At 45.2% G+C, this 15,047-nt stretch overlaps 1 protein-coding gene across 5 annotated transcripts in view; it reads left to right on the top strand.

Moving 5' to 3' along the window:
* igsf3 (immunoglobulin superfamily, member 3) overlaps positions 1-15,047 on the top strand; it is a 124,993-nt gene that overhangs the window by 636 nt on the left and 109,310 nt on the right. The window lies entirely within an intron of this gene.

Below are 15,047 nucleotides of genomic sequence, written 5' to 3'. Positions count from 1 at the left end.
CAACATTTAAGTCTCCTACGGTTTTTTTTTTCTTTTTTAAACCTCCATTTCCATTTGGCGTCCACTGTGGGTCAGCCTTAGCCGAATTTAGACTCTTGTCGACAGGAGTTGTCGGTGTGAGTCCGGGTGGACCTTACGGTACACAAAATACTGTATGCACTGTTTCACTAAAGTCCATTTTTGTCCGTCAAGGGACACCATATGTTCTGCTTAACTATAATTTGAAAAAAATATATAGAACGGACAAAAGATGTCAATGTAATACAGTGATCCCAAAATACATTACACGTTTAATTAAAGAAAAATCAAACTAATAATAAAAAAAAATGTCTTTTAAATGGTCACCAAGGCAACGGTAACCTTTCCATCTCCTCAAAGGAGAGCTGGTTGGTTACAACCAAGCTGTTAAAAGTCAAATAAGTGTCAAGGGTACAAAAGACACTGCGACTCAATCGCGAAGCCGCTTTGCCTTTCAAAGGTCAATTTATAGCTTTTATGTATTTAATATGTAGTCGCAGTGCGCGTGCCTTCCTCTTCATCAAAGTAGAATAGTCACCGATTACGGCTAATTACGGCACTTCAATGGCACTCTTTTTTTTTTTTTTAACCTACAAATGCTGCATATGTGTCAACAAACTGTCAAGCTTTAGGGTAGCCAAAATCGCTATCAGCAATTTTGAGTCCGACGGTATCCATTTTAGTGACAGCAATCATAACATGCGAGCAGCTGCGTATTGAACTAGGTTAATGTCATATTTCGACCCCGACCAAAGATTAACCGTATAGACGCTCGCACCCCGGAGACTCGGATCGCCCGTTTACCGTTTGGCGTCACCCGACGCGCAGCTGGATGATGCATCATCACCTCAGGATGTGAGATCACTCGGGTTTGTCATCCCCGTCAGATGTTCTTTTTACGAGTTTGCATCCGTTTGTCACCCAAGTTCTGCTGGATTGGGTGTCTCGCGCGTGCGTGGGGAGATTGGCAAGTTATGATGACACAGTGTGACTGATCGAAGCAAACATTCATAGACACAAGCTCGCTGGCACCGACAACCCTCACCACCACCCCTCCCAAAACAAACACCAGATGGCTTTTGGGCCTTGCTGGATATGGGAGGCCCGTCATCAAGCGGGTGGGTTCAAGGGGGGGGGCGGCTACAGGCCCCCGCTCGGCCAAGAGGATTACCGTTTGCGCCTGGCTGCGTCTTGCTGGCACTTTCACTGGCGCAGAAGTGATTTTTCCAATTGATAAACGCAACAGATTTGTATCTACAAGTAAAGGCCGGGGACGTGCCGGTTCTAGTGTTACATAATCAAATGAATCACACGAGTGAAATTGTGCGGGTGGTAGGTGTAGGTGTGTGTCATTGTGCGTTTGAGGGGCTTCGAGATACTCTCCTACGGCGATGCGCTGCTAGCGTTAGGGTGGATATCGATTCTGCAGCAAGCGACATGATTCTGAAGCCGCTGGCTTGTTTGTTTCGTTGTCAGTATCGGAAAACAAAGTAATGGCTAGTGCATCTCTTAATGTAATTACCATTTTGTACAGCGGAGCCTCGAAACGTCGATTGTGCCGATTGGTCTGCGATTCGGTATTTAACATTTTAGGGAGAAGAGAAGTCGCATTAAACGGCTTGCTTGTTCCACTTTACAAAAGAATGGACTTCTGTCACCACTGGTCTCAGGTTACTTTGCAAAGTTCTGTTCGGAAATTATAGTTACGCAATATCACATGAGAGTTAGTGCACCTGGCTGCAAACGATAATTTCTATAATTCTATTTTCGCCCTGCCAAGTTCGCCAACGCTAGTAGGAAAATACAGTGAAGTTAGAAGTTACAGTAGTGTCTCGGTTCTCGACCACAATCCGTTCTAGAAGGCATCTCGAAAACAGATTTTTTCGAAAACCGAATCAACCGCCACGCGCGTTACGTTATTTCCGGGTATTTTTCGGCCGTTCGTTCGAATTGACAATAACAAAGCGCGTCGTGGGTTGGTCAGATGGTCGGGCCTCGCGCGTTCAGTTATTCGAAAACAGAAGCAAAAAAATCTCCAAATTTTAGTTCGAAAATCGATTTGTCCAAGAACGGGGACGTTCAAGAATCGAGGCTGTACTCAGTAGAGCATCGGTTCTCGACCACAATCCGTTATAGAAGGCGCGCGAGTTATGTTATTTCCGGGTATTTTTCGTCCGTTCGTCAAAATTGACAATAACAAAGCGCGTCGTGTGTGGTTCAGCTGGTCGGGCCGCGGATGTTCAATTATTTCTGGGTTTTGTTTGGGGCGTTTGAGTACCAATTTTCATTCCAAAATAGGAACAAAACAATTTTCGTTCCATAACCGATTTGTTCGAGAACGGAGACATTCGAGAACCGAGGCTGTACTGAGAAGAGCCTCGGTACTCGACCACAATCCGTTCTACAAGGTCGTTCGAAAACCGATTTTGTTCGAAAACCGAATCAACCGCCGTAAGTATTAGGTTATTTTGGCTTATTCTTCGGGGGTTTGTTTGAATTGACAATAACAAAGCGGGTTCAGTTTTTTCTGGGTTTTGTTTGGGGCGTTTGAGTACCAATTTTCGTTCCAAAATAGGAACAAAACAATTTTCGTTCCATAACCGATTTGTTCGAGAACGGAGACATTCGAGAACCGAGGCTGTACTGAGAAGAGCCTCGGTACTCGACCACAATCCGTTCTACAAGGTGGTTCGAAAACCGAATTTGTTCGAAAACCGAATCAACCGCCGTACGTATTAGGTTATTTTTGGGTATTCTTCGGGGGTTTGTTTGAATTGACAATAACAAAGCGGGTTCAGTTTTTTCTGGGTTTTGTTTGGGGCGTTTGAGTACAGATTTTCGTTCGAAAACGGAAGCAAAAAAATCTTGAAATTTTTGTTCAAAAACCGATTTGTCCAAGAACGGGGACGTTCGAGAACCGAGGCTGTACTGAGTAGAGCCACAATCTGTTCTACAAGGCGGTTCAAAAACGGAATCAACCGTCGCACGAGTTATGTTATTTCCAGGTATTTTTCGTCTGTTCATTCAAATTGACAAATAACAAAGCGCGTCCTGTGTGGTTCAGCTGGTCTGGCCGCGCGCGTTCAATTATTTCCGGGTTTTGTTTGGGGCATTTGAGTACCGATTTTCGTTCGAAAACAGAAGCAAAAAAATCTCGAAATTTTCGTTTGAAAACCGATTTGTCCGAGAACGGGGACGTTCGAGAACCGAGGCCGTACTGTAGCGTGAAATACTAACTAGCCCAAGTGTTAGCATCAACTTTGACAAAAAACAATCCCAAAACAAAGAGAAAAAAACATAGCGGAAGCGAAAACCCCAAAATCGTCCAGAGTATCGTGACTTTTTCTGTTCATAACAGTGAAAACAAAAAACAGCCACGAGCTGAATCCACAAATCGCCGATTTCACATCCCTAGAGTACTCTGGACTTTTTTTGCGTGCCCAATGCGGTGTCAAAAATTCCTTTGATGATGTTCTAACTTGATACTCAGAATGTCCTTTTGACAATATGTCCAATATTACGGTTAAGAGTTTTCATCATAGCGACAGCTGTGAACTTTTTCACTGCAATGGCGATTTTACGAAGGCGACAGTTTGATCCTTGGAACATATTTTTTTTTATTTCCTGTGGGTAAAAGCTTTCTCCAAGTCAACCAACCTCCCGAAAGAACCTCATCCGACCTTTCAATCATTTCAAGACGTCAGTCTTCTTTTTTTCTCCCAGCTGGATGGGCAAAAACAATCTACCGGGCAAGTTGAACTTCCTGCAAAACTCCGACCGGCCAATCGCAAAAACACAAAACAAAAAGAAGAACGCGATGGTGCTACAGGGGCCATCCACGGCAGTCATGTTACATCACTTTACGTCTTGCATCAGGACTTTATTATTATTTTTTTTTTTGCTAGGTTTTCAACCAGATGTGTGTTTACGTGTGAGATTATTTGTGTGATGTAAACCCAACCAAGAGTGGCGCCTCGAGGCTCGCTCGCATGCTTGTTAGCTTTTCAAACACGGAGATAGAGGCTCCAACGTGTGTGTGTTTGATTTGAAAGGTGTGTGTTTGTGTGTGCTTGCGTAAGACGGTTTGGAAAAAATGGAGGCAGCCCAGCTACTAATCCTATAAATTCTGTTAAACTAATATGAATATGTGCGAGGTAGTTGAACTGCGTAAACCCGACTGAACTGGATTAGGAGCTTGTGGCCTGGCTCTTCTCCACTGCATGTTTCAAGTGGCACGTTTCCCATTTTTTTTTTCCCCCACGTCTTTTTGTTTGTGCTCTAGTGGCAGGTTTTCAATATGCGTCATGACCGCGTGGATACAGCAGAAAGGAAAAAAAAAGTGAAAAATCGACTTTGACTCGGATGTGCTTGGATCAGAATGTCGATCAAACTGATCATACGGATGAGAGTAAAGTTATACACAATTAAAATGTGCAGCAACGTGGAGGTTACCCGCTTTTCTATTAATGGGTTGTTTTCACGTGACGTCACCCGTTGGGCTGTCTCGTGCGGCGGCCATTTTCGATCCCTGAGCGCCGTTACTCGCACATAGGCAAGGTGGATGACGTTATGTTTCTAACCGCATTTATTGAAGACGCGACCGACAGCGCATCAAGCCCAGACTGACTTTTAGGCTACCTGTCATGCACACATAACGGGACTCACATCACGGGACTCAGGACTGCGTCACAAAGGCGCAGCATTGCGCCCTTGATTTTTTTTTTACTCTATGTGACAGAAATCACGAAAGAGGAGCACTTACCTGTATGCTAACACGGAAAACGAAAGGCGGTAAAAAGTCAAAGGCAAAAAGTAAAACCTGTGTATTAGTTCACCACAAGCAAAGCGAAATGTTTGTTTAAAATTTGATGACAATGGCAGAAAGACAAGCGAATAAACAAATCCAGTATTTCACAAAATTCTCGAAACTTTCAAGTGACTAACAAAAAAGGATCTTTACTGTAATGTTGGCCTTCTGAAAAGAGTGTCGATTTAACGTGTTAGCTTAGCTCGGCGGGTTGAGACCGGCGAGCGTGATAGCGGCGACGGGCAATCGTCCACAGAGCCACAGAACATCCAAAGTCTTTCAACGGAAGCGTTAGATGATGTCCCCCGCTTACGCAGCCGGACTTGTGTACTGGCTTTGAAGACCTAGCGACTAGCAACTCTGGGAAAAGCTTCAGCGAATTGGCGAGAGTTGTTGAAAAAAAAAAACGTCAGAAGAAGGCTCTCTGATGGTTAGCAAGTCCTCCCTTGTGTATTTGAGTCCCGAGACGCCCGTGAAACACAAAAACACAAACGGTAACGGAGAATATTCCGCAACCTTCCGCACTGGTACACGTTCGGTAGAGAGGTTATATGGCGGCACGCAGTGGTGTGCGGGTAATTCAGCAAAAAAATGTGACGTCAGTGAATGCAACCCATTGGGGAAAGAGTCAGCTAAATCCAACTAAAACGCTATGGAATGTGTAATATTTTAGTATTTATCCATTTTTTTTGTCTGTGTACGCCCTGCCTGCTAGCGATGCTTGTTGCTTGGATTCAATGTGCGTTGTTTGTTTTGTTTGTTCTTTCAGTTTAAACGGGCAGACGAATAATGATTTCAATTGGGATCTAGGCATTAATCTGGAATTGGGCATGTGGTTCGGCAGTTTAAATCTGAGCATATCGTCCCGATGGAAGTCCCGAGTTCAGGCACGCATAAAAGCATCTCGCCCATTTTTCAATTTCATCCTTATTTTGAATATGTTTGTCTATGTTGGCTGCACTTGAATTGCGCATGACTCATCACATTTAAAGCTTGGAAAATAGCCAATTTTTTTTTTTTTTTTAAAGGCTCTGATCTTTTGATCAGCTTCTTCAACCCAAGAAGCTAGTGATAATATTCCTATCGCTAATATTTTTAAAAAGACAAAAGCAGAAAGTCGTTCTCGAATCTGAATAATATTAGTGCGTATAAAACCGTCTGTCCAATTTTGGGTCAATCAAGCGGCATGAAAGCATTTGCGTACCAACTATTTTTGGATCGGGGTTCATAGCAGTTCCGCTCGTGTTAGCGTTTCCGTGTGGTGCCAAAACTAAACGCTTTATATTCTATAATTCATATGCGCATTTCAGTATTTCAAAGGGCTTTGTGGCGCCGTTGGTGGGCATTTTGACACCATTAGGAGAAGTTGTAAAGCTCAAACAGTTGGAGTAATAGTTGCACCCCGCACCCCAAATCTTGAGGCGTGACGCCTGATTTATTTCAAACTGTCTGAGGATTCCAAGTTCGCAACGGCACTCCCCGATGCCCAACCTTGTTCCAAATGTTACCCGACAGCCGGTGCCCGAAATGCTGCGCGGTAGGCGTTTTTGACGCAAGTGCGTACGCGCCCACGCGCGACTATCATGACTCAGCTGCTACTCCGCTTGGAATGTCGTCCACGTGGCAGCTGACATAAGGGCGAGCGCTTGTTGGCATTATAGGAAAATTCCAGCGAGCTGTTTTGTGTCAGCGCTCGACAAATGGCCAAACTTATGCGACGCTCTCTTGCCCCTACCACGAACCTCCCCATCTTGGCGAGGGGGCATGTCGCATCTTGTTGTTATTCTGCGCCTGCAATATTCCGTATAGTCGCGTACGTCCTCGTTTGCATCACAACATCGTGGACTCGAGTGACTCGTAAAAACATTCAGCCTGTCAGTCACGGGGAACCTCCGTGACGGTTTCTTGTAAATAAAGAAGAAAGCTCAGGTGTGTATCGCAAACACGCGTCCGTTTGCCGCGGGCTGAGACGTCGCTTTGTCAGCGTTCAATTGTGCTCGCGGAGGCACGTTGCGTAATGTTTGCGTTCGACGGCCCCGCAAGAGGTAGCGCGACAAGTTGAAACTTGGGTTAATAGCGTCGTCTCCCTACAGTGGTAAATCTGCCGGCCTGTAATCCAGACTTCACAGCCACGTTTAAAAACTCACACCAAACTACCGCGACGTTTTACTTCCCCTTGGCCCAAGTCAGAAATCTTAGCGCTGCACCTCTCGACAAGACTTGACTCATTTTTGACAAATTTCTGTTGGCGAATGCCGTGACCGGTCAAATGTTACAAAATAAACTGAAAACGATCTCTGGTTGGACATTGGGGTTTAGATGGTGTTACTGTAATATTTCCGGATTCTCTTACTGTGAATTGTCAGCAGCAGAAGTTAGACGGAGACCTTTTTTTGTTTCCAGGGCCAAAACTGATTCCGTTTATTAACAGGCCACTAATCGATATTGAGGTGATATTCATTAGTTGCAAATACAAACTCAAACACTTTAAGCGTACGTCCATTAAATAGAAAATGCATTCTTCCTTGAAACGTTCACGTTTGAAATTCTTCTCACAAGGCCAGCGGGCTGGGGCGGAATGACGTCAAAATTTTTCTGCCCGTCTGATTGGTTAACCAGAGCACGTTCGGCTAGCCAAACATTCTACAGCAGGGGTGTCAAATTCATTTTTCTCGTGGGTCACATTGTTCTGGTTTTCCTCAGAGGGCCGTTATGGCTGTGGAACAAAAATATTTAATCATCATATTTACATCACCAATTTATGAACCAGTTTTAGAACAGAAATCAAGGGTAATGTGTTTTTCAACTATTCACGTTTGGTAGCACAAAAATGTTTGTAATATCTCAACTTTATCATTTATAAAATTTTGGTACAGATTATTACAAGAATCGTGGAACTTTGCATTCTAAATTTGGCTTTGTGGGCCACGTAAAATCATGTGGCGGACCAGATCTAGCCCCCGGTCCTTGAGTTTGACACCTGTGTTCTATAGTGATATGCGTACATTAATATATTCAATAATCAGCATCACTTTTGATGTGATGTATTTTTTGTTTTTTATGTAGCTTCTGGGTTTGATCCCGGACCCGCCTGTGTGGGGTTTGCGTGTTCTCCCCCGTCCCTGCGTGGGTTTCCTCCGGGCACTCCGGTTTCCTCCAACATCCCAAAAACATGCAACATCAATTAGACACCCTAAATTGCCCCTAGGTGTGATTGTGAGTGCGGCTGTTTGTCTCGATGTGCCCTGCGATTGGCTGGCAACCAGTTCAAGGTGTACCCCGCCTCCTGCCCGTTGACTGCTGGGATAGGCTCCAGCGCTCCCCGCGACCCTTGTGAGGATAAGCGGCTAAGAAAAGGATGGATAATTATGACTGTGGCACTATTAAGAAGTGGGTTGATTCAAGTAAAGACTCGGGAACCAAATGCGTGGCCTACCACAAAGTCCGCCGGTTTCTCGCTACCCTCAAACTCCGCTCAGATCAAATTTGTCTGCTTTCCGTGACCAGCAGAAGTAAACACGGACGACCGGCGTTTCTCATCGGTTGTTGTTGCCGGTTCCAATTGAAGCGTTCGAAATTTTTGGAAGGGGGAAAACAGAATGCCCCAAGCCAAAAAGTTCTTGCGCAGCCTTAGTCACTTTTGGCAGACCCAGTTTTCAACCTTCACTAAACGGGAACTTTAAAAAAGAGACAGCGATGGGCGACGGGTCGGTTGTCACGTTAAAGTGAGTTTGTGTACGAGGCTGAAGCTTTTTTCAAAAGACAAAGCAATCCGTCCAAAGTTGAAGTCAGCTGTCGGCGTTTTGTCGAGGCGCCGGAGCCGCCGAACCCGCGACCCCCAACGCGGTGCGTCTCTCCGGTTCATATACAAAGATAAGTGAGTGTGCGGAATGGATCGAGTTCTCCGGGGAGGTTTCCCGTCTGCTGCAGTGATTCAGCAGAGAATGACTGAAGCTGACGCACAAGATAACTGACAGGACTCCTCCGTATCCCAACTTCCTGCCAGTTTTGGTTTTTTTTTCTTCATGCCCTTTTGTCTAAAATCCTATCTCATGTTTCGGCAAAGCGACCTAAAAAAAAAAACACCCCCTTAGTGGTTCTGTTGGAACACTTTACCGTGTTGTTCTCAGTTGAACGAGTGGCCCTCCAGCTACCTCCTCCTCATACTCCTCCAGTGAGTAGCCCCTGACCTCCTCCCCCTCTCCTATTCCAAAGAGTGCTTTGCCCATCCCTCTTCAAATACTAATTAGAAACTATCCACCCCCACCCCCACCCAAGTCCCCAAGTAAACCCCCCCCCCCAAAAAAAAGAAAAAAAAAAGCCTCCCAGCTCCCTTCAGGCCACACATTTCCTTTGTCCTTTGTTATCACGCTTTCAGGAATAATCTCCGGTATCTTCGAGCGCAAAGCACATGTCACGTGATCGACGAACGGCGTTTGTGACCGGCGTGTTAGCGACACTGCGGCGATAACGTCGCCGGACAATTTGTTTCCTCTTGCACGTGTAGGCGGGGGCAGGGTAATAAAAAGCAAAACCGAGGCTGTCATGGTAGCTAACAAGGTTAGCGTCGTCGGTAATTCATCACCCGTGTTGTAACATTTCCATGTCAGCTTGTTTGCCCATGTTTAGACATATCTTTGGACGCCATTTTGATTCTCAGTTGAAAAATAAAAACAAGCTGCAATGTTTTGGACCAAATATTTGGAGATTTTTCAGTGTAAACCCTGAAAGTGCTCGTCTGATAATGGGACCCAACCAAAATGCTGGTGGACTGTTGTGGTTAGTTCGACCTTCTCAAGCAAAGCTTGCTTGTACTTTACCGCTACGACGTACACAAATTCTTCTTTTCCTTTCGGCTTGTCCCATTAGGGGTCGCCGCAGCGTGTCATCTTTTTCCATTCAAGCCTATCTCGCGCATCTTCCTCTCTAACACCGACTGTCCTCATGTCCTCCCTCACAACATCCATCCACCTTTTCTTTGGTCTTCCTCTCGCTCTCTTCCCTGGTAGCTCCATCCTTACCATCCTCCTACCAATTTCCTCACTCTCTCACCTCTGGACATGTCCAAACCATCGAAGTCTCGAACCTTGTCTCCAAAACATCCAACTTTGGCTGTCCCTCGAATTAGCTCATTTCTAATCCTATCCAACATGCTCACTCTGAGCGAGAACCTCAACATCTTCAGTTCTGCTTCCTGTTCTTTCTTCACTGCCGCCGTCTGTAATCCGTACATCATGGCCGCCCTCACCACTGTTTTATAAACTTTGCGCTTCATCTTACCGAAGACTCTTCTGTCACATAGAACACCAGACACCTTCCGCCAACTGTTCCACCCCGCTTGGACCAGTTTCTTCACTTCCTAAACGAAGGGTATTTAAAATACGATTTGCAAGAAAGTCAGACAGAGGGATAAACATTTGGTGTGTTTCTGTAAAAATGGACGACAACAACGACCGGCCTGGCATGCGTGATGGTTATTTCGTCTTGATTGCAGATTCATGAAAATATAAATTGACAGAACATCTTTGAGTTTAAGGAAAAGGGTCATCCAAATCTGATGTACTACTTTTGACCTTTGATATGTGAACGTCTCGTAAATCGGGTCAGATTTAGCCCGCGGGTCCCAAAGCCCAATTCCGATGGCGTCCTCGTTTCTGTTTTCGTTCGACCGTCTAGTTCTTTGTGACTTTCAAATCTCACACATGTCAGCTATGACTGTTTACGTTCACTGAAGCAGACGCCCGTATTGCAGATAAACAGCCAAACCTCAATTCCAGTGTGGCGTGTGACAACACGAGAGTAAACAATAACACACATAAACATGGGCCAAATATTAAACATGATATAGTCTGGCCTGGGCCGACACCCTGAGCCTGTTTTATTGATCAACATTGTGCCGTAGAGTCGACCTGCGCTTTCACTCTGTAGTCTCGGATCAAATGCTGCAATAATGCATACCCGAATTTTGCCATGTGAGACCAAAAAAAAAAATCTGTGAACCATCCCGCGTAAATCCAGCTTTAGGCCAACTTTACACATTTCCATCGTTGGTTTCTCTCTCCAATCAAGTCTTAGCATCCTGACAGCGTTTGTTGGGATTGACGCCGTCACATCGACGTTTATTGGAGGGAGAATCCTCCTGTACTGTATTTAACAGCCGAAGCCACCTTGGAGTGTTTACGAGCAACCTCCGCAGCTTTGCCAGACACACCAACTAAGACCCCCCCCCCGCCGGGATTTTCTCCTGCTCCTCCCCCTCTTGCTGTCGGGCTTCGGAAGTGATAATGAAGGGCCCGCCCCGAGGCTTGCGCTCGACTTCTTTCCCCGTACGCGCACGCACAGATCCCACACGGCGAGATGCTGCTATCATTCATCGTAGCCTTGCCTCCGCACCTCCGGTGCGGGAATCCTCGGCAGGTCTTGTAACTATGGCGACCACTCCCCACCTGCGAGGAGATGATCCATATGCAGTAGCTCGCACTCTGGATTTGCGCAACTAATTGTCTGCATGCATTTCTGTATTCTATTTATTATTGCAAAAAGTAGACTTTTGTTCCCATAAAGAGCGAGCGACAATAGGTTCTGTTAATGCGCTTTCTCTCGACTTTTACAGCAAAAAAAACCCCCCAAAAAAACCAATGACTTGTGCGTGTTTGTGCGTCTAATTGCTTATGCATAAATGTATGAAATCGCAAGTGCGCTTTTTTGCCGCCTCAAAGGCAAAATGACTGACAATGTCAGAAAAGTCCGTTTGAAGCGCACTAATTAATAGTTAATTGGGTTTTTTTGTCTCTCCCTGCGATCCGCGGCGTAATCCGCAAACCTGCGAAGTGATAGCGGGCTGCCAGTCACGGGAAAATCTCGCCAGCGCACACGAAGTAAGACGCAGCTGTCACGTCGCAATCGTGCTCGAGCGCAAGATGGATAATGAGGCACGACGGTGGAGTGTTTTTTTTTTTTGTTTTTTTTTTTTTTTTTTTTCCCGGAGTATACATTTTTACTAATTAACACCAACACTCAAAGTGATTGCATTTTGAACACGACAATTTTAAGATGTTTTTATCGGCACGTCTTCATGATTTAGTCATTATTTGGCATATTTAAGAGGAAAGTCTTTTGTCTTACTGATGGCTGAGGGAGGCATGGTTGGGGGTTGGGTTGAGGCGACGATTGGGGAGCAGGTGTTCATATGGAGTTAATGGTTTGGGCAATGGCGTCTATTTTAATGTAGGAAAAAGGGGGGGGGGGTCTGCATGTGGGCGTAAACCGGTTTTACAACTTGCCCGTAGCTCCCATTGTGACGGCTTTGCCTCCCCCCGCGGCGAGAAACAAAACCTGAAGGCTTAAAAGCCGCATCAGAGCATGACCGCCATGTCTAAACACTCGCCGATGCAGTGTCATGTGACCAGCCGGCAGCGTTTTCCTTACGGGTCGACAGTGTTTGTCCCGCTTCTGTTGCCGCCTGAGATCAATACGCTGCAACGTCTGGATTCAATTTGCTCTGTGACCTTCCGATTGTTTATATTTGGGAATAACTTTTCTCATAGGAAATAAGGGGAAAAAAGAAATATGACCCAAAGTCAAAATTGTCGGCAGTTATCACAGTGTGATATTTTGTTAACCATGTTTATTTTTCTGACAGTTTTGAGGATATTATTAGTGTTGAAAAATGTTTTGAACTGTAAAATGTAAGCGCAATAAAGCATTCTTAAAGAAGAGCCAAAACACGGCAATTTATACATATTTAATCCTTAGAAAGTCTGATTTTGGAGGCATTTTTTTCCCCCAAAAATCGTCAAATTCTACAACATCAGGCACTCTTCTTCTCTTGTTCTTCTCTTTAATAAAAGCAAAAGAAAAACACATTTTTTCATAATCTCCATTGCAAATCCTACAAGGGGCATTCAGTGACGCACCACAACAGGAATTTTTCTTTAAGACATTTTTTCCAGATCAAAACTTGAGCGCTTTAAACAAAAGTGAGCATCCATCCATCCATCCATTTTCTTAGCCGCGTATCCTCACAAGGGTCGCGGGGTGTGCTGCAACCAATCCTAGCTGTCAACGGGCAGGAGGTGGGGTACACCTTGAACTGGTTTCCAGCCAATCGGAGGGCACATAGAAACAAACAGTCGCACTCACAATCTCACCTAGGGGCAATTTAGAGTGTCCAATTAATGTTGCATGTTTTTGGAATGTGGGAGGAAACCGGAGTGCCCGGAGAAAACCCACGCAGGCACGGGGAGAACATGCAAACTCCACACATGCAGCGCCGTGATTGGACCCGGGACCTCAGAACTGTGAAGCCAACGCTTTACCAGCTGAGCCACCGCACCTATGGCAATTTATACATTTTTAATTCTTGGAAAGTTTTGTGTGATTTTTGGAGGCATTTCTTTGCCAAAGATTGTGATGAAGTTTCAAATTCTACAACATCAGGCGCTCTTCTTGTCTTGTTCTCTTTCATAAAAGCAAAAAAAAAAAAAAAAAAAAAAACATTTTTACCCCTTCCAAATATTTTTCCAAAATCTCTATTGTGAACCCTTACAAGGGGCATTCAGTGACGCACCACCACACAAATTTTTTTGGCACATTTTTTTTCTAAATCAAAACTTGAGCACTTTAATCAAAAGTAAGTGTTATTGTTTTTTTGTTTTGTTTTGTTTTGTTTTTTAACTGGATATCATTCAATTTTGCAAGCGCACCTAATGTCCGGGTGCGTAGATCACTGAAATGATCACAGGCACAAGTTTTGTTGTACCTTTGCGATCAGAGACAGGGGAAAAATATGCATTTATGCCACCCAGCTGCAGCCTGAATAATTTATTCGGAATAAGGTTAGAAGAGAACAATCTTCAAACAAACCCAATTTTTCTTGCGCGTCAAAATGTTGACACCGCTGTGCCATATGTGACCGTGATGCTGTTTTATCCGTTTTGGAACAGCCTGTGACTGTGTATCTACAGTTTAAAATGAATGTTGCATCTAAATTATTTGTTTGATGACGCCTGACACGGCATTACAAGGTATGCAACATTTGGCCTTTGGAGAGTTGAATAGTTGGCACTTAAGCTCCGTTTTATGCGTATGATAATGGATTAGTCGACGGTTGCAAATTCTGTTCATTGTGTGGGATAACAGTAGCGACCTGACTTCAGCTATGGGAAGTTGTGGCACGTCCAAGCGATGTGGGCCGACTCGCGGGCTCCGTCAATCTACTCACGACCGCACTGGAGTCAGTGCAGGTAGTTACGGCCTTCAGTCGCCACGGGTGGGAGACTTCCACAAACGTAACTTGACTCAAGTCTTCCCCATTTACCGGAATTCCCGGCCTACAGAGCGCACCTGGTTATAAGCCTCACCTAGCACATTTGTAAAGGAAATACCATTTGGTAGGCGGCACGGTGGATCACCTGGTAAAGCGTTGCCCTCACAGTTCTGAGGTCCCGGGTTCCACCTGTGTGGAGTTTGCATGTTCTCCCCGTGCCTGCGTGGGTTTTCTCCGGGCACTCCGGTTTCCTCCCACATTCCAAAAACATGCAACATTAATTGGACACTCGAAAAATTGCCCCAAGGTGTGATTGCGAGTGTGGCTGTTTGTCTGGATACGCCCTGCGATTGGCTGGCAACCAGTTCAGGGTGTACCCCGCCTCCTGCCTGTTGACAGCTGGGATATGCTCCAGCACTCCCCGCAACCCTCGTGAGGATAAGCGGCAAAGAAAATGGATGGATGGATACCATTTGGTGCATAAACAAGCCGTAGCTCTGTAAAAGCCCCAAGTTCCCACATTGAAAGAAAGACTGTACACAGGGAGTTTAACGCTAGCACCGCTGTGCTAAAGCTTGTGCTGAGCTAATGCTAACGCTAGCGCCGTGCTAACAGGACCTGTTAATAAAAAATACATACATACTGTAAAAATCACTGAGACACGCCAGTAACACGCTAGGGCCGGACCGGTAAAAGTTACAATATGCAGAAAGAGTTTAATGCTAGCATGGCATAACGCTGGTGCTAACGCTATAACACTAGCGTGTGCTAATGCTGGGGCTGCGCTAGCGCTAACAGGCCCAGTTAAAATAAAACCTACCGGTAAATATCATTTAGACATGCCAGTAACACAGCAGCATAACGCTATCACAGCGGTCGCGCAGCGCTAACAGGGCCAGCCGGTAAAAGTCACTTCCTCGGCACACATATTCCGCCGGTCTCACTTTTACCTTT

This window comes from Syngnathoides biaculeatus, chromosome 14 (assembly GCF_019802595.1).
Source record: "Syngnathoides biaculeatus isolate LvHL_M chromosome 14, ASM1980259v1, whole genome shotgun sequence".
In the NCBI taxonomy this organism is placed as follows: Eukaryota; Metazoa; Chordata; class Actinopteri; order Syngnathiformes; family Syngnathidae; genus Syngnathoides; species Syngnathoides biaculeatus.
The sequence above is the reverse complement of the archived record's forward strand: the minus strand, read 5'-3'. Positions and strand labels throughout refer to the sequence as shown.